The following is a 22,688-nucleotide window of genomic DNA, read 5'->3' on the forward strand; positions in this document are numbered from 1 at the left end:
CATCCCCTCACTTTCAATCTGTATGTGTCCCTAGATCTGAAGTGGGTCTCTTGTAGACAGCATGTATACAGGTCTTGTTTTTGTATCCATTCAGCCAGTCTGTGTCTTTTGGTTGGAGCATTTAATCCATTTACATTTAAGGTAATTATCGATATGTATGTTCCTCTTACCATTTTCTTAATTGTTTTGGGTTTGTTATTGTAGGTGTTTTCCTTCTCTTTGTTTCCTGCCTAGAGAAGTTCCTTTTGCATTTGTTGTGAAGCTGGTTTGGTGGTGCTGAATTCTCTTAGCTTCTGCTTGTCTGTAAAGGTTTTAATTTCTCTGTCGAATCTGAATGAGATCCTTGCTGGGTAGAGTAATCTTGGTTGTTGGTTTTTCCCTTTCATCACTTTAAATATGTGTGGCCACTCTCTTCTGGCTTACAGAGTTTGTGCTGAAAGATCAGCTGTTAACCTTATGGGGATTCCCTTGTGTGTTATTTGTTGCTTTTCCCTTGCTCCTTTTAATATTTTTTCTTTGTATTTAATTTCTGATAGTTTGATTAATATGTGTCTTGGTGTGTTTCTCCTTGGATTTATCCTGTATGGGACTCTGCATTTCCTGGACTTGATTAACTATTTCCTTTCCCATATTGGGGAAGTTTTCAATTATAATCTCTTCAAATATTTTCTCAGTCCCTTTCTTTTTCTCTTCTTCTTCTGGGACCCCTATAATTTGAATATTGGTGCGTTTAGTGTTGTCCCAGAGGTCTCTGAGACTATCCTCAATTCTTTTCATTCTTTTTTCTTTATTCTGCTCTGCAGTAGTTATTTTCACTATTTTATCCTCCAGGGCACTTATCCGTTCTTCTGGCTCAGTTATTCTGCTATTTATTCCTTCTAGAGAATTTTAAATTTCATTTATTGTGTTGTTCATCATTGTTTGTTTGCTCTTTAGTTCTTCTAGGCCCTTGTTAAACGTTTCTTGTATTTTCTCCATTCTATTTCCAAGATTTTGAATCATCTTTACTATCATTACTCTGAATTCTTTTTCAGGTAGACTGTCTATTTCCTCTTCATTTGTTTGGTCTGGTGGGTTTTTACCTTGCTCATTCATCTGCTGTATGTTTCTCTGTCTCCTCATTTTGCTTAACTTACTGTGTTTGAGGTCTCCTTTTCGCAGGTTGCAGGTTCATAGTTCCCTTTGTTTTTGGTGTCTGCCCCCAGTGGCTAAGGTTGGTTCAGTGGGTTGTGTAGGCTTCCTGGTGGAGGGGACTGGTGCCAGTTTTCTGGTGGATGAGACTGGATAGTGTCTTTCTGGTGGGCAGGCATGCGTCCGGTGGTGTGGTTTGGGGTGTCTGTGAGTTTATTATGATTTTAGGCAGCCTGTCTACTAATGGATGGTGTTGTGTTCCTGTCTTGCTAGTTGTTTGGCATGGGGTGTCCTGGACTGAAGCTTGCTGGTCATTGAGTGGAGCTGGGTCTTAGTATTGAGATAGTGCTCTCTGGGAGAGCTTTTACCATTTAATATTATGTGGAGCTGGGAGGTCGCTGGTGGGCAAATATCCTGAACTTGGCTCTCCCACCTCAGAGGCACAGGCTTGACCCCTGGCTAGAGCACCAAGACTGTGTCAGCTACATGGCTCAGAAGAAAAGGGAGAAAAAAAGAAAAAACAAAATAAAATAATTAAAATAAAGTATAATTATTAAAAATAAAAAATAGAAAGAAAGAAGAGAGCAACCAAACCAGAAAACAAATCCACCAATGATAACAAGCAATGAAAACTATACTGAGAATAAAAAAACCCAAGAAAACTGGACAGACAGAACCCTAGGACAAATTGTAAAAACAAAGCTATACAGACAAAATCACACAAAGAAACATACACATACACACTCACAAAAAAAGAGAAAGGAAAAAAATATATATATCGTTGTTCCCAAAGTCCACTGCTTCAATTCTGGGATGATTCGTTGTCTATTCAGGTATTCCAGAGATGCAGGGTACATCAAGTTGATTGTGGAGATTTAATCCGCTGCTCCTTGAGGCTTCTGGGAGAGATTTCCCTTTCTCTTCTTTGTTTGCACAGCTCCTGGGGTTCAGCTTTGGATTTGGCCCTGCCTCTGCGTGTATGTTGCTTGAGGGCATCTTTTTTTCGCTCAGACAGGACAGGGTTAAAGGAAAAGCTGATTCGGGGGCTCTGGCTCACTCAGGCCAGGAGGAGGGAGGGGTATGGGGTGCGGGGCGAGCCTGCTGTGGCAGAGGCCAGCATAACATTGCACCAGCCTGAGGTGCGCCGTGCATTCTCCTGGGGAAGTTGTCCCTGTATCACGGGACCCTGGCAGTGGCGGGCTGTACAGGCTCCAGGGAGGGGAAGTGTGGAGAGTGACCTGTGCTTGCACACAGGCTTCTTGGTGGCTGCAGCAGCAGCCTTAGCGTCTGATGCCCATCTTTGGTGTCCGTGCTGGTGCTGATAGCCGTTTCTTGCACCCATTTCTGGAGCTCCTTTAGGCAGTGTTCTGAATCCCCTCTCCTTGTGCACCCCAAAACAATGGTCTCTTGCCTCTTAGTTAGGCCCAGAGTTTTTCCCAGACTCCCTCCCGGCTGGCTGTGGTGCACTAGCCCCCTTCAGGCTGCGTTCACGCAGCCAACCCCAGTCCTCTCCCTGGGATCGGACCGAAGCCTGAGCCTCAGCTCCCAATCCCCACCCATCCCGGCTGGTGAGCAGACAAGCCTCTCAGCTGGTGAGTGCTGGTTGGCACCAATCCTCTGTGTGGGAATCTCTCCACTTTGCCCTCCGCACCCCTGTTGCTGCACTCTCCTCCATGGCTCCGAAGCTTCCCTCTGGCCCACCCACCGTCTCCACCAGTGAAGGGGCTTCCTAGTGCATGGAAACCTTTCCTCCTTCATAACTCTCTCCCAGTGGTGCAGGTCCTGTCCCTGTTCTTTTGTCTCTGTTTTTTCTTTTGCCCTACCCAGGTATGTGGGGAGTTTCTTGCCTTTTGGGAAGTCTAAGGTCTTCTGCCAGTTTTCAGTAGGTGTTCTGTAGGAGTTGTTCCACATGTAGATGTATTTCTGATGTATTTGTGGGGAGGAAGGTGATCTCCACGTCTCACTCCTCTGCCATCTTGAAGGTCTCCCCCACAAAAAATAAATCTTGATCTCTACCTTACACAATATATAAAAACACTTCCAAATGGATAGTTATGTAATATGAGAAGTTAAACAATAAGGAAGAGAACATAGAAGAATATCTTCATGATCTTGGGGAAGCAAAGATTTCTTTAAAAGGATACAACAATACTAGCCATAAGTTAGAAGTAAAAACTTCTGGGAGCTTCCCTCGACGTCCAGTGGTTAAGACTTTAACTTCCAATTCAGGGGGTGCAGGTTTGATCCCTGGTCAGAGAGCTAAGATCTCACATGCCTCGCAGCCAAAAAACCAAAACATAAAGCAGAAGCAATATTGTAACACATTCAATAAAGACTTTAAAAATGGTCCACATCAAAAAAAAAAAAAATCTAAAAAAAAAAGTAAAATCTTCTGTTTGTTAAAAGACACCAATAAGAGCATGAGAAGGGTTGCTATGTAAAGTACATATTTCACAAATGACTGATATGTAGAATATAGAATATCTACATAGCAATAAGAAAGAGATACAACCCAGCAGAAAAATAGGTTAAAGTCCTTAACTTTATAAAAGAAGATGTCTAAATGGTGAGTAAACATCTGAAGAAAGTTGCCATCTCAATAATCATTATGGGGATGCACCTTAAAACTACAGTGAGATACAGTTGAAGGGAGTATAAACAGGAGCAACCACCTTGGAAAGCTGCTTGATAGTGTTCATTAAAGCTGATAGTGTCCACAGTGTAGGTCCATATACCTACACTATGATCCAGCAATTCCATTTCCATCAGAAATGTACGCACATGTGAACCAAAAGTTATGTAACAAAATGTTTGAAGAAACTTCATTTATAATACCCCCAACACAACTGTCCATCTACAATAGAGTATATAAATAAATATAGTGTATGTATAAATGAAATACTATACATCAGTAAGCAGGAATGTATGATTGCTGCATGAAACAACATGGGTGAGTCTCACTAACACACAAAAATTTAGAGACAAAATTATATGCACTGTATGATTCTATTTAAATCAGGTTCAAAAACAGACAAAATCCAATCTGTGGTGATAGAAATCAGGATAGTAATTACTTTTGGGGGGTAGTGTCTGGAAAAGGGGCATGAGAGAGGTTTATAGGGTGCTAGTAGGTGTTCTGTTTCTTGATATGTGAGGAGTTACATGAGTGTGTTCAAAATTTGTGAAAATTCATTGAGCTGCACATATATAATTTGTGCATTTTTCTGAAAGTATGTTATATTAAAAAATAGATTACTTAAAAAAATACTATGCAGGGCTTCCCTGGTGGCGCAGCGGTTGGGAGCCCGCCTGCCGATGCGGGGGACGCGGGTTTGTGCCCCGGTCCGGGAGGATCCTGCATGCCGCCGAGCGGCTGGGCCCGTGAGCCATGGCGGCTGAGCCTGCGCGTCCGGAGCCTGCGCTCCGCAGCGGGGGAGGCCACAGCAGTGAGAGGCCCGCGTACCACAAAAAGAAAAAAAAAATACTATGCAAGCCAAACAAACATAATTGTAAGTCTGGTAGAGTTCATGGGCCTACAGTTTGTGCCATTATCCTGGGTCAAATTTCTGATTGAGCCAAACTGGTATATTCACTGTTCATACTCCCACGTTATTTCCTTCCTTGGGTTTCTGCCTATATCCTCTACCTTTCTGGAATTATCTCCCCACACCTTTTTACCATTCAGTCTTTCAGCCCACTGTGGGCTCCACTTCTTTAGTGATTTTATTGCTCACCTGAATCACAAATTGGCTCATATTTTAATTACACTTTCTATCTTTAGGTTTTGTCTCTTTAACGTTGTTCCATGGCTCCCAAATGCCAGTCTTTATAGATCCATACAAAATGACAAAAATAAGGGCAATGTAGCTTTTGTCCTAAAGCTAAATACATTGTATCTAACAGATCTTTATTTTGTAGTTAGTTGACTTGTTTACTCTCTTAGTATTAAGGTAAAGCTCTTTCATGAAACAGTGAAATTAACTGATATGAGAAAGGATGGTGGTTAAGGGTTCTGGGAGCCAGACTGGTTGTATTCAAATCCTGATGAGGCTGAGATCATTGACTTTTGCAGACTTCAGTTTCCTGAAAAATGGGGATGATAACAGTATATACACACACACACATAATGCTACATATAGTTATATATATCAATAATAAAATATATATAATTAATGTTTTATATATTTATAAAATGTCAGAACAGTTGCTGTAAATTCTAAATGAAATAAATAAAGCCCTCATATCCATGTCTGGCACATAGTGTGCGCTCTGTAAATGTTAGTCATTTTTATTGTTTAGCTGGGCAGAAGAAAAAGTTGATGTCTCTATTGTGTCTGTCCCTTCCATCTTTTATTCTCCAAGTTATTGGTCTATGAAATTCAAAAGATTCAGACCCATTCAACTAGATTGTATGATCTCTGAGAGTATGGCCCATGCCTTATATTTCTTTTGAGTATATAATATTATATGAGGAGCTGCTTAAATGGATTGATGAGGTACATGTTTCTCTTGATAGTCCCAGTTTCTTCTAAGCCTGTTGGTATGCCTCTATGGTGAAATGCGTTAAGATATATTTCTGTGTACATATTTGCTTTAATACCATTTAATAATGTTAATTAAATATGAACCTTCTCAAAATTTAAAACTTCTATTGTAAATTCCATCTTCTTTTCAAGATCGTTTTTTCAACTAATGATCAAGAATAATCCTCTAAGAATAATAGCTAAAGGGCAATCGGGAAAAATCCCCCCTGAGGTTCAGACAATCTGCTGTCTTTTGGCATAATTAACTTTGGGATAAGAAGATCTTTGGAAAATGCACAGTGAAGGACAGACACCAAACACTGAGAGAATACTCTGGTTGAGTTAAATTAGCAGTGATCTTTATGACACTAAAGATTTTAAAACATAGCTGTCAGTGACAATTGGTTGGGGCGAAAGAGGCAGCAGTAACTCTCTAAAAGATAAGCATTACAGCTTTAAGACGACACAGCAGAAACTACGAAAGGTGTTTCATCAATCTTGAAACTGTTCTAGATACAATTTGGAGATGTAGGTGTGGGAAGGAGGGACCTGAGAGAAGGAATCAGGGTTTTAAGTCTAGAAGAGTATCTTTGGAGAGGAGGACATTTTCTTTCCCTTTTCCGCCCTTGTAATTCTCAATTAAAAAAAAAAAAGTGCCTACTTTGTATACACAACTTATATCTAAGACTTCCTGGAAGTATATTTTTTTCAAGGGTAAAGTAAAGGAGTAAACCTAATTTCTTTGACAGATTTCGATTTAAACCGTGTGTTAATCACAGGATGACTTAATGGGCAGAGTTGAATTTTTAAAGGAATAATCCAAATGGCAGAATCTTGAGTATAATCCTTATTTGAATCACAGAGCTTTTCTTTTTAATTTCCTATATAAGAAATTTAACTTTCCTGAGTAGGATGGTGGGGAAGATGGGGACACTATTTTGGAAGTTTTATTAGGGTGGCATAGAGGCACAGGTGCATAGCATAATTATTCTATCTACACTCAATTTCATTGCCAAGTGGGGCCAGTTGGTGCTTCTAAGGATTCCACTTGACTGACAGATCACAGAAACTTGAGCACTGAGGCATGAGGCATGATATGACTGCTCATGTTCGCAAAATTTGAAGAAAGCCTAAATTTCAAGCGATGGGGGCAACTCAATCAACATTACTTGGGGAGGTTCACAATCCCCTAATACAATTTTTGTCAAGCCTCTTCACTTGAGCTCCAAATTCAGATCTGTGCCATGACCTATAGCCATTATTATTCTGTCAATAGGCTTTGACCACATTTTGTCTTAAGAATAAGGACATAAAATAGCCAATTTTGGCAATAGTTCATTGTTAAAAGCTGCTTTTCAAGAAGAGGAAAAAACACTGCCGTTTCTCAGAATTATTCCTGTTTATATGGTACATACATATGGTGAATGACATGTGCATTTTGATCAAATGCATCATTGTTTATGTTCCCTACTTTCCCTTTATTCTTTCTTAACGGCAGATAATCATCTGACCCTAGGTGCAGATCTAGGCTACTCCCATGTCTTTCCTATTTGTAAGGTAAACAACTGTCCTGTGGTCATTTTAAGTCATAAACACAACTTTAATTCAGTCCCGACAATGTCCAGGGCCATGTAAAGTTAAAACTGCAAATATAACATCAAATCTCTTTCCTGAAACCTGAAATCTCTCCTGTTTCAGCCTGAAGCCTTCAGTAGGAGAGGAAGCAAGTTTGTCTCCTCTTCCTCTTTCATGTTCCCTGCTTGCCTCCTTCCTAGAGTCAAATGTAGCATGGGAGATGGAAGAGATAAAAGGATAAGACTGTTGACTCTTGGCTAGCTGGCTTTGGCTCTTTGACTTGGCAGATGGTTAATGCCAGCCTCTCTTGGAAATCCTGGAAGGCAGGGACTTGGAACAAAAATGGACTCTTGCTCCTGTGTTGCAGTCTCACGGACTCTTCCCTTGCTGGGTTTCTCTCGCCTGAAGGTCATTTCACCTTCATGGATGCATCTGTAACCCAGGTGTTAACAAGCAACTCCTTGCTCAGTCCTCAGATATCATTGGGTGTGCATCCAGCTTCTACTAAGGTCACCTCATACGTCTATGTGGCCCAACTCTGTAGGACCCAAGAATAACAGAGGTCACTCTGTCCTGAATAACTCACTTTGGTCAACAGGAAACATCCCGTATCTCTTGTTTAGGGAAGCTCAGAGTGGGTAATGCAGTACCAACATGGCAGCTCCCTCTTCGATCCCCCACCAAAACAATTAAGTTAGTTAAGCCCTCTCTTGCCATCTAGATTTCCCCAGGACCGTCCACACTCTGCCTTAGATGCCTGTAGTGTGAGTCAGGCAAGAGTCTTCTGTTACTTCCAACTATAGGAAATGTATTTTGAACCATGCTCAGATTCTTCTTTGTGTCATCCATCTACTTGCAGAGTCTGAGTGGCATGCAGCAGGTTCTTCAGGGCCATTTCTTTGTAAAACTCTGTTTGGAGTGCGGTGTGTCTCATGCTTACTTTTTTGACTGCAATCTATTATACTGCAGTCCTAAGAAACAAATGCAGGAAGAATCCAATTCTATCATCTTGCTGCCTGTGTTTCATGGCTTGCAAAGTGTGCAGTCTTTTTATTTCAGCTGTTTCTCACTGTAGCAAGAAATAAGCCCCCAAGGGGCTTCCCTGGTGGCGCAGTGGTTGAGAATCCTCCTGCCGATGCAGGGGACGCGGGTTCGTGCCTCGGTCCGGGAGGATCCCACGTGCCGCGGAGCGGCTGGGCCCGTGAGCCATGGCCGCTGAGCCTGCGCGTCCGGAACCTGTGCTCCGCAACGGGAGAGGCCACAACAGTGAGAGGCCCACCTAGCACCAAAAAAAAAAAAAAAAAAAAAAAAAAAAGAAATAAGCCCCCAAGAAACAGACATGTCAACCCCTTTTTGCTGGTGAAAAACAGAGTTTGGAAAGGTTAAATGACAGGCTCAAGTTCATCTAGCTTTCACTGAAACTATCTATTTATTTGAATCCTCCCTGGGCTGAACTCTTTAAAGGATCTTGTATTCATGTTTGTATCCTCAGTACTTAGTGCATAGTAAGCAATAAATAAGCGTTTATTTTGTTTTTTTTGTTTTTTTGGCTGCACCTTGAGGTGTGTGGGATTTTAGTTGCCCAACCAGGGATCAAACCCGCATCCCCTGCAGTGGAAATGCAGAGTCTTAATGACTGGACGCCAGGGAGGTCCCAATAAGTAAGCATTTATTTATGGAATCAATACATCTGGGACTTCTAATGCCTAGTGAAAGGGTTCAGAACATGCCACCCCAAAATATGCCACTTTGGCATTTATTTTGAGCTGAAGGCGTTTGAGAAACAGCACACGTAGGAAGGGCTCTCTGATGTCCCCCTTTGTACCTAAAAGCAGGTCATAAAGTGTCCTATGAAAAAGGTGCCCTCCTTGTATTGAGAACATTCTTATCACCAGAGACTGGGATTCAACAGTGAAATGGTTCTGTACAAACAAACCTACTAAAATAACTGTTATCTCCCATTAGGTTCCCCATATATTTCCTAGTCACCGTTCCACAATTTACTATTTGTGGCCTAAGACCATTTGTCTTGTCACATCCCCACAATTTATTGTTCTTTGTTTAAAAAGATACATACGCTTTCAGGCTTATGGTTTCTTTGAGTCTTCATTTTCCTTTTGATGACTCCCATGTGCACATAAAAATACTAAACTAAATTTGCATGTTTTTCTCTTATTAATGTCTTACGTCAGTTTAATTCTTAGGCCAACCACAGAACCTAGGATAGTAGAGGGAAGTTTTTCCTCCTTTGCACTAGTCAAGTTCTTTTTCCACTGTACATCAACTTGCCTCCATGCAGGGTGTCTGATTTGTGACCTCCATGTCAGCACAACTGGTTATCCCCTAACAATCCAGGACTATTTCAGTTTAAGGCCAACCGAGGATCCAAAGGTTTGTATTTGAGGAAACTAAAGATGTTCAGAGCTCTTTGAGCGTTATTCTGGTCCATTCTACACTTAGCTTGTAACAAGCAACATTTACTGAGGTACTGTATGGATTATGAGAGAACCAACTATAAATAGTCAAGATTCCATGTTTTACAGCTCACCCTGGAGCAGACTGGAAACTCAGGAAAACTCTGGAAATTATAGAATCTTTTGTAAACACATGAACTTCTTGACAGTTTTGCCTGGAGCTTTTAGAAGGTACATTACTCCCAGAGTGGTAAACCCTCATGCCTATAGGGTTGGGCAAGTAGCACACATGAATAAAGTGGATCAGGTGGAACACAATAAGGAGAGGTGAGGAGTGTGGTAAACCAGAGAACACCTGCCCTATCTAAAGGTAGCAAGAACTACTCAACTCTGGCTGAAGTGAGCATAGCAACTCAGAGATTTCTAATTTTTCCGAAATGCTAGAAATCTGGATTTATTTTAAATGTAAATTTTCTCCATTTGAAAACACAGTGCTGGCCAGACAAACATATCAGCGGGTTAGCAGGATTAGCCTCTGCCCTAGATTGATTCTGGAACCATTTTCTTTCTCCTCATTCCACCCCTGCCTTCTCTTTTCTTGGGACATGGCTTGGGACTGAAATGGACTCGAGATTAGGAGCTGAGGTAAGGACTGCTACTCAGCCTTATTCCCTTCCATAGGTCTTTATCAAAAGGAGAGCTGTGCCCCATTTCATTACTCTCAGAGAATAGGAGAACTTATGTTTAGAACTACCTTCAGCTTTTGTTCAATTCAAGGATGAAGTCCTTCCTTTAAGCAGGACTACAAGGGGCTTCCCACGACAGTGTTAACATCTATCTTTTTTTTTTTTTTTAAATATTTATTTATTTAAGCTGAGCCAGCTCTTAGTTGCAGCACGCAGGATCTTTGTTGCTGAGTGTGGCATCTTTAGTTGCAGCATGCGGGATCTTTAGTTGCGGCATGCGAGCTCTTAGTTGCAGCATGCATGTGGGATCTAGTTCCCCGACCAGGGATGAAACCTGGGCCCTCTGCACTGGGAGCGCAGAGTCTTAGCCACTGGACCACCAGGGAAGTCCCTTAACATTTGTCTTATATACATATCCATACATTATTATTGTACACACAAATTTGAAAAGTATTCACTTTCTGAGTAATTGCTAGCTGGTTGTCATGTTAATGGCCATTAAATGATGGCTTGTTACAAGCCATGATGATAAGCAGTTTATAACACAGGTATTTCTTTAAGAGTCATTCTCCCTCTGCTTTAGATTCCTATCTCCAAACTCATCTTGTGGACATCAGGGGCTCTGGATGTGTATTTATCTGCTTCAGGTTGCGTGATTCTCCCACTCACTCAGTTGCTTGTTTTACAGCTATCTTGGGTCTGAATGCAAATATTCAGTACCTTTAAGTATTATAACCTATGCTTAATCATTTAGCCCGCTTTGTGGAAGGTTTAGATACTCTGGAGCACTGAGCGATAAATTGTTTCTTTGTTTTTTAATTATTTAGGTTACAGCTTTGAGACTCCAGGAACTTTTCATGACAGATATTAACAATAAACAAATTGTAAGCCTGGATTTTTTGTGGCATTGTGGTTTTTACATGCTTAAATTAATTTGATAAATGTATCAGTGTACACCACTTATGTGGCATGAATACACACATACATATACATATTTTTATCATAAATAAAAGACATGGCACTTCAAAAGATCAACATTAACTGGCTAATGTATTCCATAGATTGTAAAGAAGTGAAGCTTTCATTAAATGCTTGCATTTATGATTCAGTTGGTGTGGAGAGATTTTCATTTCTGACCTAGATATTTCAAGTAGCTTGCTTCTGGGAAAAATAATAGGTAGTTAGACAACAACAACAACAAAAACCCATGTCCTAATTGGGTTTTCAGAATCCCTAAAATGTTTTATTTTCATATGCATTGTTTTGAAATTGTGTCACTAGGTTAAGAAAATAGTTTTCTAGGGTAAATCAGAATTTAATTGCTAGTTTGGAAGTGTCTGGTGTACATGTATTGCATTTCACTTCAACCAAAATATTTTAGGTTCTATTGCAATCCTAATAAATTGGGGACCCCAAAGTTTCAGTCTCTGAAGAGTGTGGCATTTCAGAAAAACTGTTCAGTAGGCAATCTTGTTTCTTCCTCCACATTAAAAAGGAAATCTGTTCTTGTATCTCTCAAAGGATATTACAGGGATCCAAATGAGAATCATCATATCCTTTTTTTCCCTTCTCCCCATTCTTTACATTTTCTTATTCACAACTAACTACCCCTTCCCCATTTCTGTCCACTCCCTACCTAAACTCTCTCCCCAGTCTATATGATTTTTACTCCCTATCTTCCCTCCTTCCTCTCTCATAGCTCTTTACTTGTGAGTCACCTTCACCTCTTTCTCTGATTTGTTCCCTCCTCCTTTTATGTCACTCTGAGAGATGGAGGGGAATAGGGAAGGGTGAACTAGTCGTAATTACCAAATGGTGGCCTTGGGGGGGATTATGTAACTATTTTCCCTTTAATGATTTTTATCTTACAGCCTATGGCATTGAAGAGTTTTAAATCTGGCTTGCTTCAATAATATGGATTAAAATACAAAGACATTGGTGTATTTGGTTCATAACTGAATGTTTTGGAGAGGATGAGATTGGGCTTTTTATCACTAAAATGGTGCTATTCCCTGAAGTGGTGTCAGTACTATCATACTACTCCATTCTGTGCCTATTAGGGCAATAAGACTATCTAGGTTTTGTGTCTCCAAACTTTTTCAACCTTTATCAATGGCAACAGAAGAATTTATCAGTGGTAATTAGAGTACTGTTCAGCCTTCAAACCGTTCCACAATCTGGCACTGGTTCTGGTTTCCTGCCTTGTCCTAGCCATGTTCCCCATGCCAAATACATCATTTATATCTCTATTAATAGAGCAAATTGCCTTGAATTATGGATATTCATGTACACACAGTCTGCCTTAATGGATGATAAGCTCTATAGCATCTTACACATAACACAGGCTGAATAAATGACTGTTGGGCTTACTGGAACTATTTATAGACTCTCAAACTTCAGGATAAATCCATGACGTGACCTTGTTTGTTCAGTGACTAGCAGGGTAGCTGCACATGGCGCGTATTTTTGAATGAGAGATAGAGCATCAGTAAAGCTAGCGTCATCAGAATTTGGAGAGTCTTCTCTCTACTAAACTCAGCAAATATTTCCTGAGCGAAGATGATGTAAAAGACACTGAATGAGGTACCATGGGAAACACAAACTTAAGAATGTCTCAGTATTCATCTCTGGGTATCTTACTGTCTTTGTGCATACAGTTTCATTTATATGGAATATAAGATGAAACAGAGAAAGCTCATTATTTCCTGGCCTGTTAAAATATCTGTAAGGTATGAATGCATATGTGTATTTGGAGTATCTTTCATGTGGATTCATCACTTTCGTTAATTGGCAATATTTCTCAATTATTTTCTAGGGATTACCATAAAATTGGTAAACACAATTATATACTTAATGTTTGAAAGAGGAATGAAGGGTAAACATTCCTTAGACTCTTACTACTGAGGAAACCAGACCAGCCATTCAAGTGATGAACCCTGTGACATCTAACAACTGCTGGTGAGTCTTTAGCCCCCAGAATGTTTCAGCTCCCTGAGCTGGATAACTGCTGTTGGTAACCACTAACAGATTCAAACTCCCCCTGGGAGGGTGGTCTCGGTTTTGCCAGTCTTCCTGGCCTTTATAACTTCTTTATAGTTTGGCATTTCCTCCTTGATCAAAATTCCTGTGTCTTGAAATATTCTTCAGTAGTATGTAAGTAAGCTGTGTTCCGTGAACTCTGGCTGAACTTGTATGCAATCTTGGTGGAAACCTTGAGCTTCATGGTATCTTCTGTGTACAATCTATTTTATAGAAAAATGGAAAATTGAAACTGGAAGGGACTTTCTGGAAGTGTTAGTAATAGGAAGAGGACAAGGAGGAGGACTAGTGCAGTGGTAGTCATAGTTGGATTGTAGTGCTAGTAAAGTACAGCAGTAATCATAATGTTATGGGCTGAATGGTGTCCCTCCTTCCACCCCCGAAATCATATGTTGAGTTCCTAACCCCCAGTACCTCAGAATGTGACTGTATTTGGAGATAAGACCTTTAAAGAAGAGATTAAGTTAAAATGAGGTTGGCAGAGTGAGTCCCAATCCAATCTGCCTGGTCTGATAAAAAGAAGAGGTTTGGATACACAGAGAAGTATTAGGATGTACACATAGCAGAAAGACGATGTGTGATGGTTAATTTTATGTACTGACCTGGCTAGACCACAAGGTGCCCAGATATTTGGTCAAAATTATTCTGAATCTTTCTTTGATGGTGTTTTTGGATGAGATTTACATTTCAGTCTTTGAGTAAAGTATATTGCTCTCCATACTGTGGATGGGCCTCATCTAATCAGTTGAAGGCCCAAGTAGAATAAAAGGCTGATGTTCCCCCAAGCTAGAGAGGATTTTGGCAGCAGACTTCCTCCAGATTTTACCTATAACATCAGCTCTTCCTAGTTTGTCAGTAGACTGCCTTTAGACTCAAATTGTAACTCTTTTCCTGAGTCTCCAGCCTTCAGGCCTTCCCCCATCAGATTTTAAACTTGCCAAGCTTCCCTAATCACATGACCCAATTCCTTAAAATAAATTTGGACTCCTTGTCTCTGAGTCCAAATTTCCTCTTTTTATAAGGATGCAAATCATATTGAATTAGCCCTCCCTCCCCCACTCTGCTAATGACCTCATTTTAATTTGATTATCTCTGTAAAGGCCCTGTCTCCAGATAAGACCACATTCTGAAATACTGGGGATTGGGACTTCAATGTGTAGATTTTGGGAAGACATAATTCAACCCATAACAGGTGGTGATTAAATATACTTGTTTAATCCATAGCTTACTGCACATTGAAATAGAATCATGTTGAAACTAGAGGAGAAATGGATGCCTAACAAGAGATCCTAGACTTGGAAACAAGTGCAGGAGGTAGTGAGAATTTAAATTATCTTCATTTGGAGAAGCGGTGAGTGTGTATTCGGCAAAGGAGTTACATTATGTTATTTGGGGACATTTTAGAAGAAGGTCCATGCATGGAGAGAACAGTGTGGGGACAGCAAAAGGAGATGGACCATGGAAGTTACATGAGGTTGTTGTGGTCACTCAGGAGCATTCAGCCCAGTTCTAGGAGTTGTCCTTACTTTCATTTAGGACTCCACCCACCCCACCACCTCAAGTCATATGGTTGATGCTGCATAATTTCCCCAATCCTAAAGTTAAGTGTGAACATATGGCTACAGCTAAGCCAAGTGAGTTCTCTTTCTCAGGACTCTGAACACTGAATGAAGTAACTTGAGTACAAAATAACAGTAATGATTGGCGTACATTTATTAATTTCAGCAGTAGCAGTAGCCTGAAAAGGTCAAGCAATTCCAGTGGTCTTGGTTCCCATCCTGACCTGGTTCTGAGTTTTTCTCCAGCCTTCCTGTAGATTTTGTGTTCTATATGATGTAACAACTTCCTTTTGCTGAACTTGGGTTGATTTCTGATGCTTTTGATTGAAAAATTCTATTTCTTTTATTGAGGTATAATTGACATACAGCATTACATTAGTTTCAGGTGTACAACATAATGATTCAATACTTGTATATATTGTGAAATTATTACCACAATAAATCTAGTTAATGTCTGTCATCATACATTGAAATATCCTAATCGATAAAATGTTTTCTTAGGGATAATACTTGTTCTTTCAGGATTTATATAAATTGCACTAATATCTGTACATATCCTAAGATAAGAGGAAGCAGTAATAAGTAGATGCATTAAACAGGCCCTTTTAAAAATTTCTTTTGGAAAAGAAAAAAAATACACACACATATACATATGAATATATACATGTATATATAATTATAAAAATATGTTATAACAATATATAAACTATATATTAAGTATATACTTTCTATTATATATTGTGTATAATATATTATAAATATATTTAAAAATATATAACATGTATTTCTTTTTTTTTAATCTTAAATTAAACATATTTGGCTGAGAAGTGCTGTTTATAGTAAGATGAAGGAATGGGAAACCGTGCTAGGGAGTAGTACAGAAAGGCCCAAGTGCTTGTAAAAGCCAAGCCTATTGTTAGTCTTTTTTACCCCTTCATACACACACACACACACACACACACACACACACACACACACACACACACAGATGTTTGTTGCCAAGTTATAATGATTGATAAGTTAAAGACTCAGTTTAATCAGCAAGTGCTAGGTTGGAAAGAGGATTGCAAACATAACTTTTCTCAGTGAATCTACTAAAGAACAACCTGTGTCTATGTGTGTATCAAGAACAACAATGAAGTATTGTTTAGAATTTTGTTGAGAGACATAATGACTAGTCATACTAAATCAGAACCTATGGTGGCATATAGGTATCTGTCAAATGCTTAACAACAAAACCACATATTTACCAAATGCTTATTACTCTCAAGGCACTGTGCTTATCTACAGTAATATAAAGGCAAATAAGACCTGGGCTCAGGCTTGAAGGAGCTCATGAAATGCAAAAATGTGAAATCTAATCATATTTGTGGAATTACAAGCATATTTTCAATTACTCTTGGGCACTAATACCATCAAAGGTAAGAACTTTTGAAATTGACAGACCTTCACGATAGAGTCTAAGGAAAATTTCTTGGGCTACTAATTTTTCCTGTTCTAAACATTAAATTATATTTGAGTTTTCGTTGCAAGATATATATGGTATATGCTGTAAGGGCTATGTACAATCTTCATAGAGATTTAAATGGGTACTTCTATCCAGTTCAACCTACCCGGAGAATTCTCTAAATTCCCTCCTCTGTTTTGCTTACTGCTATCTGATTTACTTTCCATGAGAAAAATATACAGGATGGGGCTTCCCTGGTGGCGCAGTGGTTGAGAGTCCGCCTGCCGATGCAGGGGACACGGGTTCATGCCCCGGTCCGGGAAGATCCCACATGCCGCGGAGCGGCTGGGCCCGTGAGCCATGGCCGCTGAGCCTGCGCGTCCGGACCCTGTGCTCCGCAAGGGAGAGGCCACAACAGTGAGAGGCCCGTGTACCGCAAAAAAAAAAAAAAAAAAAAAGAAAAATATACAGGATGAATATGCTGCAAACATGGTAAGTCACATAAGAGTTGGAAAGAGACAAAATAGTGTAGTAAAAACAATGCTAACCTAGGAGTCAGGCAAGCCAGTTTCCTTAGCTAGCTGGCTTAAGTTATCACTTGGCCTTTCAGAGGCTCAATTTTCTCTATTGTGTCACAGGAATAGTAACAATTCTTCTTTTATCTATCTCACTGGGTTGTGTAAGGCTCAAATGCAAAAATATTCTAAGTCCTGAATACCTACACAAATGTGAGTCACTATGGTTAAATGATGTCACAGGTTAGAGGAACTGTGCTGAAAGATTTTCAAAGCTGCTGCTACTACTCTCTGAAAGTCTGAGTAGATAACATTCACATATTTTTATCTTTCAGATGGGTGTGGTAGTGAGGTGGGACAGAGGAGCTAGAGGAGTCAAGTTGAATATGTGAAATTTACAACACACAATAAAATGCACTAAGACTTTGAGGGTATTCACTACATTTTTTTTATCCCATCCCATGACATGTTTGCAGTAGATTTCCTCGAATTATCCCTGAGGCAAGTGAAAACACTGAGTGATACAGGTGGCTTTAAACAATTACCTCTGAAAAAATTTAAAATGCTTTAATTGCTGGCCCCTGGAAAGAAAATTAATATAAAACAGGCAATCACGGTGTATCTTCCATTGCTTAAAATAGAATTGAACCATATCATAACTTCAGCCTTCATAGTAACCTTAGCTGATAAGTAGGTTTGGAGAAAAACTAAATAAACCAAGATATACTGCTCTCCTATCATCTCATAACAAGAACAGAAAGTCTGAGTCATAAAATAGAGGCCCTAGCCACTAGTTAGAATTTAAGACTTGTCATTTTATGTGGAGTCAATTCTTAAACATAGTGTATAAAAAAAAAAACTCTAGGCTTTAATGACTGATGTTTTTAATGAATGTGTATGTGTGTATGAGTGTGTATGCGTATTCAGATATGGGCTGAGACTGTGTTTTTGGTGATTTTCACTCTTAAGACATTTCAACCTTAACCAAAGTCACCCACTCTACTATTTTCTGGCCTTAAAAGAGGTGAAGCTAAAGAATAAGTTATTTTTGTTTTCTGTTCTGTCCCAAATCCCAAGTTTTCTGCTTGATTGGTTAGCGGCTGGATTTTATTTACATAGCAAGGAAAAGGCAAACATTACAAAAGTTTAATTAAAAGCTATCAGAGCAAATACTTATATTCTGAATTATAATGTAAATGTGGCTCTTTTACTAACCATGGTCATCTGGAGTACTTGACCTTATGTATGAAACACTTAAACTTTCCTATGCATAACCCCCATAAAACTGATTAGTAAAAATTCTAATATTTCTTCTTGTGAGTCCCCTCTCCCAAATAGTCTAAGAATCCTGGTTCAAAGATGGCTATAGTGATGGCTATGGTGGTGTGAGTTCTGACTCTACTGCTGTTTCTTCTTGCTGCAACTTAATATCAAGGATGAATACTGGTCCTGCACAATCTGATAGATGCTATACTGCTGCTGGAATGGTCTAGTGAATCTGGGTCTTTGACCAGGCATCATGTTGGGTCCCAAGTGAATAACACGTTTTAGTTCACACTTTCATGCTCAGTGACTATTCTCCAAAGTACAACTGCTGTGCTTAGCTGCCTAGGTTGGAGGAACTTCTAGCATTTGTCATACTGCTCAAACCAGCCCTCCCTCATAAACATTTAGGCACTAGTGTTAGCGCTGCATCACCAGTCCCCACAGACACCACCAATTTTTTACTTTATTTTCCATGATTAAAATTTTTCACTTTCCATATTGGTTAGGGTTCAGGGGCTGGAATCCTTATGCAGTTTGGGCCACCTTCATCCCAAGGAAAACTTCTGCTTATCAGGATGTGGGCAGATTTATTCAGCTACTAGAACAAAACCAAAGACCTTATATTCTTCTACCAGAACAATGGGTAGATACTTGCTGTATATTGTTTTTTACCTGGGAGGGTCACTTAAGTGACTCTTTACAGCTCAAAGATCAAACAAACAAACAAAAAACTTCATCTCTACCCCACACAATTGTAATATCTGGAAGCATATAGAGTAGAAAGATAAATACATAGGCACTTAAAGCAACTGGCCTTCTACTGCTCTTGTGTGTCATTTTGATCTGGCCTATAATGTCAAAGTGTAACCATACAAAATAAATGATTTAGTAAGTTCAATTACTGTAGATACCCATACTATATAATGAATAATATTTTAGATATATTCGCTAGGAAATTGTTTTAGTGCTTTTTCCACATTCAGTCATCTGAAATATTTGACCTTTGTCCTATACTTTGTTCAAAGAGGAACCACTGTTACATTACATGACCAGAGAATTAGAAGCAGAGTGGTACATAGCCTCTCCCTAGTTTCGGAATTGTACCCACTGTACTGTTTCTAATCTGCTGAGTTATAAAAATGCAGAAAACTATTTTTATCTTTAATAAAATCTCATTATGTACCAACAATGAAATCAGCTCTTGAATTTAAAATCTTAGTTTATGGAGTATGTTGCATCACAGTCAATATTTACATGTGGCACAGTTGCAGAAGGAAATTGCTCAAACCAAAGCCATCCATCAGGAAAAAGGAGATTCTTGTAATAACTATATTATGTTAATAAGATTTACCAAGTAGAAGAAGAGAATTGTGTTTCACCAGATAGGGAAATAAAATGCATTTGGTTTTATGACTTTCTTATCATTTAATTTTTCAATGAATGTCTAATTCAAATTTTCGCTATATTTATGGGCATCATTTTCAGCAGTACTCACTCTAGCTGTTTGAACTGAGTGTTCCTGGATTTCCCCAAAGCTGTAAATGCCAGTAATTAAAATATTTCTAATAATGATAGTTGCTGTCTTGGAGGGAGTTATCCCTGATTCAAGGCTGATTTTGGATACCTAGGTGACATGGAGTTGGATGACACTCTTTCCCCCTAGAAGTATATCTTTGTAATTACTGATTCCAAAAGAGTGTTGAGAAACTTTATGAAAAAAAAAAAAATAAATAAACAACTTAAGTGTGGTTCACAGTTCAGATGTTCACAGGTATGTCTGGTGGATTTGAGGTTGGAGTGTGCATGTGTTAGAGGCGGGGGCACAAGTTGATAATTTCATGAAGCCAGGTGGAGTCCTGGTAAAGAATTCACCATAAGGAAAATGTTCAGCCGAACAAGTCAGGCTCAAGTACAGGCCAAATGTCAGAAGGTCCATGAGAGTGAAAGAGGTGTTAGAATGTGGCAGCTGATACTAGAAATCAGTCCTAATGAAACCATTCTGTGTGTCAGTCCAAGGAGAAAGAAAACAAAAAAACAAAAAAAACTAAACGTCATCTCACTATCTTTGCAGCCCTGAGCCCCGGGACCCTGCTGCTTTTCACCTCCACCCACTATTTCTTTCTTTCATTTTTGTTTTTAATAAGGGAAATAGAATCTTTTCTTTTTTAAAACATTTGTTTATTTTTGGCTGTGTTAGGTCTTCGTTGCTGCACGTGGGCTTTCTCTAGTTGTGGTGAGTGGGGGCTACTACTCATTGCTGTGTGCACGCTTCTCATTGCGCTGTATTCTCGTTGCGGAGCACTGGCTCTAGGTGCACGGCCCTCAGTAGTTGTGGCTCGCGGGCTCCAGAGCGCAGGCTCAGTGCACAGGCACGGGTGCATGGGCATAGTTGCTCCACGGCATGTGGGATCTTCCCAGACCAGGGCTCGAACCTGTGTCCCCTGCATTGGCAGGCGGATTCTTAACCACTGCACCACCAGGGAAATCCTGCTGCCCAATATTTCTGAGAGGGCCCCAAAAGGGCATCACAAACAGGGTGTATTATTCCATTTGCCACTCTCTATGAGCATTACTGGCTGGAAACAATCTTGGGGTGACAAAAAACAATGGTAGGAGCATAGTCTGCAGAGTTCTTGCATGGCCACCAGTGCCACCAGTGTTGGGATCAGTGTGCGAAGCCCAGGAATGATTTCTAAGACCTTCTTGAGCTATTCTGACATATTGGGCAATGTGGGGATAAAGAAACACTCTGAAAGGGTCTGGAATTCTTTCAAGAGCATATCTGAGTATAAATGACAATATGACATTATTTGTAACCACAAACTAAAAAAGTCAAGAGACATTGGGTGAATATTACTTATTATCATTTTATTAGTAGTTTTATGATAATCTTTGTGACAGGTCTTGATAACCAAGACATGACTCAAATATAACTTCAACTCATGCCTCCTCCATTCCAAATTATGTAATAGCAATTGTGTGCACACATGCAAACACACACACACACATTTCCTGATTTATAACTTTGGACAGCTTTCTTCTTAAGAAGTGAGATGACATGTTTTCATGGATTGTGTCCTTTTCCTAGCCATCATGGTGTTGTACGATGACAGTTGAATACTTATAAAATAAGAGATAGACTATACCCAGTAGAAAAGCAAAGAGTTTTGATGTGAAACAAGACACAATGGAGGGAAAATACACATAGATGTTCTAGGAAGATCATTTTAATAAAAGTTATAGATTTTTTAATATAGGGATAATTTTTCAAATATATACCATGTGTCTTCTTAGGATTCAGTAAAATCAGTACAACACTTAACATTTATCAATCATCTACTATGTGTCTGAAACTGCCAGGGCATGAGATACACAAAGACAATTAAGACAGAGACTCTGACATTAAGGATTTCCCAACATAAAAGGGAAAAATAACTGCAATAAATAATAATACTGTGTGACACAGAAGAAAAAGTGAGTAACTGCGTTTGAATAAGTGATTTGGGACAGCTTCTCAAAGAAAGGCTCTCTTAGCCTGGGTTTATAAGGTGAGTCAGGTAAGGAAGGCCATTTCAGTTAGAGGAAACTGTGTGTAAAAGCAAGGTTGCATAAAACAGATTTTTAATCATTGGAAGGAAGTCTTGCAGTTTTTCCCATGGGCTATAATTCAAAGAGCCACAGGAAAGCTAGTATGATGAGAATTTAGGGAGCATTTTGGAGAGTGCTGGGGATAAAGATAGAGAAGTGAGCTTTAATTAAGTCAATGAGAGCTATGGGAAGGTATGGTAATGGATTTTATATTGCAAGAAATGGGAAACCATTGAAATGTTTAAGTAAAGAGTGACATATTCAGATTCATGAATTAAAAAATAAAAAATAGCACTACCAGACACCCTTTCCTGCCTGGGCCCCACTTCTTTGTGCAACCCTTTTTCATATGCTCATTTGTATGGTGCATGATCATCTTTTCTCAAATTTGTGATCATCTTAGCCCTTTGATATTACAGATATTAATTGTTGAAAAATAGATATTATTTCATGAGTCCATTCTTTTATTATATTGTTATAATGATTTTTGCCAAGGTAAAAATATTTTGAAGTTGAGAAGTTATGCATAGATTTTCATTTCTTTTTTTTTTTTTTTTTTTTGCGGTATGCGGGCCTCTCACTGTTGTGGCCTCTCCCGTTGCGGAGCACAGGCTCCGGACGCACAGGCCTAGCGGCCATGGCTCATGGGCTTAGTTGCTCCGCGGCATGTGGGATCTTCCCGGACCAGGGCACGAACCCGTGTCCCCTGCATCGGCAGGCGGATTCTCAACCACTGCGCCACCAGGGAAGCCCAGATTTTCATTTCTAAGATCATTTTTGAAGCAGTGGAAACGTGACTTCTTGGTAGAATCAAGTGTTTCAGTATTTGTGGCAATAAATGTGGTCTCTTGGTTTTTCAAATATGGTGAAGACTATTTGAAAGGAGAAGGGGTTTAGAGCTTTCCATTACAGGAGGAAGATTCTAGATCTTGGTGAGTTTACTGT

The 22,688-nt window shown here is 39.5% G+C and overlaps 1 protein-coding gene across 7 annotated transcripts in view; it reads left to right on the forward strand.

Moving 5' to 3' along the window:
* TMC1 (transmembrane channel like 1) overlaps positions 1-22,688 on the forward strand; it is a 360,191-nt gene that overhangs the window by 99,031 nt on the left and 238,472 nt on the right. For 5 of the 7 annotated variants that reach the window (XM_067039582.1, XM_067039580.1, XM_059072715.2 and 2 more), the window contains one exon: positions 13,145-13,287. The exons of 1 other annotated variant lie outside the window; for it this stretch is intronic. The gene's annotated coding sequence lies outside the window, so the exon portion shown is untranslated. Of the gene's footprint in view, positions 1-13,144; positions 13,288-22,688 lie in introns of those variants that run through there. One more of the 7 variants, XM_067039588.1, reaches the window with a different exon arrangement.

This window comes from Kogia breviceps, chromosome 8, assembly GCF_026419965.1.
Source record: "Kogia breviceps isolate mKogBre1 chromosome 8, mKogBre1 haplotype 1, whole genome shotgun sequence".
In the NCBI taxonomy this organism is placed as follows: domain Eukaryota; kingdom Metazoa; phylum Chordata; class Mammalia; order Artiodactyla; family Physeteridae; genus Kogia; species Kogia breviceps.